The sequence below is a fragment of the Morone saxatilis genome, unplaced genomic scaffold (genome assembly GCF_004916995.1).
Source record: "Morone saxatilis isolate NCDOM2014 unplaced genomic scaffold, NCSU_SB_2.0 Contig7, whole genome shotgun sequence".
Classification (NCBI taxonomy): Eukaryota; Metazoa; Chordata; class Actinopteri; family Moronidae; genus Morone; species Morone saxatilis.
The window spans coordinates 16,369,120-16,374,354 of NW_023340246.1; positions in this window are offsets into that span (position 1 = coordinate 16,369,120).

Consider the following 5,235-nt stretch of genomic DNA (forward strand, 5'->3'; position numbering starts at 1 on the left):
ACACACACACACCCACACACAGCCTTCTTATTACCCCCAACATGCACTAATATGCTCACACGCTTCAGCTACAGTTAAGCTATCCACTCTGTGAAAGGAGGCTAATTGTTTTAGAGGGGAGCTGACGTTCAGGGGGTAGCCATCTCCTACGTTAAACAGACATATGGCCGTGGCTTTTCCCTGATTAATACCCATTATCCTTCTGCCCACTGACTGCCTGGCTGAGCTGCCCAGACACACACACGACACAACTCTAATGGGCTTACACCCCCCGACGGATGTACATTAAAGCTACACAGAAGATAATGTGGCATGTTTGTGTTTTTCATGTGTGTTTGCGTGTCTTGTCATCTGTTTTGAGATCTTCATTACCGCCAGCATTAATTGACAACACTTGTCACAACATTTCTATTGTCCTGTTGGACACCGGATCTGTATTCAGCACGTTAACCTTCCCATATGGAGGAAACAATGGCTGCTGTGTGTGTCGATACACAAGTGTGTGCCTGCAATGTGCCCAACTTCTGCACAAAGGAATGCCCGTCACCCATGCGCCACACTGGGCTCTGTTTGCCAAAAGCCCTACTATCTGTGGGGGTGAGGGGGTGTGTTTATGTGTGTGTCACCATCTGTTGTGGGGTCCAGCGCGGTCGCAGGTGCTCAGAAATGGTGCGTGCTGGGGTTGTGGTAGGTATGGGAGCTGAGCCTGATACAGGGAGGGTATCAGGGGGTATTGGGGCAGAAAACATGTATGTACGTATTAGAGTGTGTGGTGGGGTATGAGGGGCAGTTCCTCGAAAGAACCCATTGCTCTAGCTGAGTAATATGCAGCCCTGACAAAGAGCTGTAGAGCTACAGTAATTGCAGAGCACATAGTGGACAGGGAGGCAAGAGAGGGAGGGAGGGAGGGAGGGAAGGGAGAGAAAAGGAGGCCTGAGTGTTTGATCAAAGTTTACCAAAGTCTGAGGAGATTTGCATACAGATGGTACTGTAGCCCGGCCCCTGGAATACCTTTCCCTCTCTTTATTTTTCTTTCTTGGTCTCTCTTTCCCTCTCTCTATCTCTCTCTCTCTCTCTCTCTCTCTCTCTCAGTCACACACACACACACACACACACACACACACACACACACTGGCACACAAATGTAATAGGGTTTCATTGAAGAATCCATGAATAGCCTTTCAAGAGCGTGTTCTGAGGAAGAAACGGCCTTGGCTGCACAACACAGCACCTAGAAAAAGAAAGAAAAAGCAAGGGAGTGGGGTAGAAAAGGAGAAAAAGAAGGAGAGATAAAAAAAAGTGAGAGAAAGGCAATGATTAAGATAGGGGACGGAACAAGAGGGAATGGTAACAATAGGAAGAAAGAAGAGGGAAAGCCTCCATGAAGCACTAATTATAAAAACAAATTCACCCAGTACAGTTTACCTTGTCATCAAATGCATCCACTGATATAATATATCTGACATCCATTCACCCTGTCATATCCTCGGTACATATTGATTTTGAACGTCATTGTTGTGTGCGCATTGATCACAAAAGTGCTGTCCTCTAAGTAAGTTACATATTTCTCTGAAGCCATTGTTTTGGGGCAAGCTTCTGGCAATTAGCCTGCTGTGCCAAGTGTCCTCACAATGTGTCTGTCAGCGCCCAAGCTCCTACACAACATGACATCTAACAGTTAAAGCTACAAGCATGTCCAAAACCAGCCCGAACTCGCTGTCAGCTGCTGCGCTGTTTAACAGTATATTAGGGTTTAATGTTTGAATATCAACAGACGCCTCAATCATCGTGTTACACACGTTAATTTTAGAGTCACTCAGCTGTCAGTAAGTCATTTATAAAGCATTTTTCAAAACAGTAGTTACAAAGTGCTTAAGAGAAAATAGAAGAGACAAGAGACAAGATGACAAAAAAACATGGGTACAAACTGCACAAACCACAAAATCTAGACTTATCAAAATCTAAACAAAACGCCCAAGTGAATTCTAAAGAGTCAGTTCACCCAAGCTCACAATAAACATATTTTCACTTATCTCTAATGGTATCTAGCCATGTAGATATGAATGACATTTTTGTGAAAAGTTTGTATTCCCCACAGCACTGAAAAATTATAATAGCAACATGTAACTTGCCTTAGTTAAGTGGAACAATCCACAGACCTTGTTTTGTAACAATTTTTCCTTTTGAAGGTATTTTTTGGGGCCTTTTATATATTTATTAGAGAGCTGACAGTGATTAAGAAAAAATGAGCAGGCAGAGAGAGATGGGGGATACAGCAACGGTCGCCGGGCCAGACTCAAATCAGGGATGTTGAGTTTCATGGTCAGTGCCTTAAATCCCAATACCATGAGCCACAAGCGAAGCTGTGGAACATCTTCATTTGAACATTTACCCTACATCTACCAAAAAGAGAAATATTCCCATGAAAACTGTTTATGGAAATTAAACATTGCTATTGAGTTTTTTAAACGTAGCTTTTCAATTCTGGACCACAAACCAAACTCCATTCACCACAATTACTGGAGTGGAGCCAGAAAAGCCCAGACCCAGAGAAGCATACCTATAACCTGAGCACATAAAACAAAATGCATCTGCATGATAAGAGACTGTAACTAGTCACTGAGAAATATGGGGTCCTTTTAGCGTTTTTAATACTAATACAGGCACATTTTGCCCGTTCAGCAAGAATCTGCCTCCACACCCCAACTAAGAAACGCCACTCTGACTAAATGTACTCATTTTTCTGATACAACGCTCAAATGTATATGTATATTGAAATAAAAACCGAAACAAATGGGCGACGAAATTCACAGTCCTCATTGGACCAGGTAAGGGGTTCAGTATCTTGCTCACAGACCCTTACTCGAGCTGGGTTAAGACCGACTTTCCCACCATTACTCTGACGGGATTGAAAACCTCCTTGTCATCATGTAACCTTCCATCCGCATATTAGTTTAAGCCTTCTGTAATGAAGGCATCAGCATTTCATCACTGCTATGCCCTGTTGCATATGGGTGGGCTACAAGATAAAGCATTTATTCTGGTGAGTATAAGTAAACTGGCCTACTGTAAATATTGGGATTCACACTTACAGCAGGGCTCATTAATGTAGTGGCCATATGTAACAACACATATCCTTCATGTTAAAGTGCCCCTTCCTCTTTTAACAAGTGTATGTCTCTACCAGTGTGGGTCTGTGCATAAGAGTTGATTTTTCGCCAGTTTGTGTCTATGCGAGTGCACGCTCACACCTCCCTTTTTTGTAAGTGTGTTTATGCATATGTGCACATGTATGTGTTTATTTGGAGTAATCACTGGGGCGCTTCTGTGTTTGTACATTTGTATCAAGACTGATTCATGACTGTTCCTTCAGAGGAAACAGATAACAAATGGTTTTCTGGTCCAATAAACACCGTCTGCCAGTAAACTGAATTAGACTAAACTAAACAATTCACTGCATGCACCTTCAACACGAGGCTGAATGGATGGCTGGCTGGGAGGCTGCCCTGTACTGTGGTACAACTCAATGAGAGACATATTGATTGGGGGCTAATTGTGGAGTGCCAGTGTCACCTCAGGCCTAAGCAGACCTTCCAGACTCCCTTGTGGTTTTACGCTATACCAATCAATGAGTTTGTGTTTGAATGGGGCCATGTTCGGCTACTACATTTGTCAAAACTCACACTACAAGGATCCCTTCTATTGTATCATTCAATAAGTCGCCCAAAGATTGCCTTAAAGATTAGAAATGGAGACAAAAGGAGAAAAAGTGAGTCTATCTGAGGGATCTTTACAATATCAGTGCTCCGTTGTGATGTAATGGTTAATTTAATGGTCATTTGGAGTCCACTGGGGGTTCAGTGTTTGATCATTGGAGAGCTTGGATGGGTATGACCCTTGACCTTTACGCCTGCTAGGAAGGGTGACAGTGACCATAGGGAGAAAGTGGGCTAAAGAAGGCAACCCATTAAAACATGGAAAATATGAATACTTACAACACATCAACAACTTGAAAGAGCATCAATGAAAGAGCTAAGAAGAAAATTAATCTTTTCAGTTGTTTTTTGGCAGTTTTTCCATTTAATATTGGAATGAATTGAAGCCATTTTGCAGATTTGCCTTATTTATTCATGATTTTGTTGAGACAGAATGCATTTTCTGTTAGGAATTATGCCGATCATGTGTTATTATGATGATCTTGTTTTATAGTGTGATGTGTTTAGGAGGCGTGGTGTGCCCTTTAATTCAGGACAGGTGAACACCTGTTCACTGGAGTACAAACAATAGTTACAGAGTATGAATCCTTCGGTTTGAAGTTTCAATAAAAGGCAGAATCATCACAGTGAGAGCATGTGAATGTGGGTTGATTTACTGACAGCGCCTAGCAGTATGGAAATCACTATGTAGCTCATTTGCCTTCTCATTAACTACTACGCCACAGTTGTAAGACAAAAAAAGATTGGGTTTAACAAGTGAATATGATCTTGGTTGACTCCAGCAGCCCGGTCAGTCCATTCATTCAACCACTGACCCTCCCAGGCACTGCTGAAGCCTCAGTGATGACTGTGTACACTGCAAATCCCTCTTTGCATGCCCCTGGGGGGTTTGCACAAGGCCTGGATTGGGGCGAGAGCAGGATGTACTGAGGTAGTGGAGGCGGTTGAGGCACATTTTGCCTGTTCAGCAAGAGTCTGCCTCCACACCCCAACTAAGAAGCGCCACTCTGACAAAATGTGTGGCTGTTTTCCTTCATTGTTTCTAAAATTCTCCTTAAAATTTAAGAAACAGTTCTTTGTCCAGATTGGCTGTGAAACAGTAGAAGATGCTGAAAAATAACCGCCTGTGATGACATATAAATGTTTATGAATGGACAGGAAATCAAATTTCAAAGCACCACCACAGCCATTTCCTCTTTTCTCTCCCTGAGTCGTTTACTAAAGATAACTGCTTCAAATGTTACAGTAGGCTATATACTGATACTGCACTGATAAGTGGACGCTTTTTCATATATAGACAAGAAAAGGGGGCGGCAAAGGGCCACAGGTCAGACTCAAACCCATGGCTCAGCCTTAGCACATGAGGCGCCAGCTATACCAGGTGAGCTACAGGGTGCCTCAGTTGATGCTTTCTTATTTTCTTCTGCTGTTTAAATTTATAAATGTATATGAAACTACAATGGAAATGCAATAAAATATTTACATCACAAAATAATTGACTTTGATTAGCTACGCATTA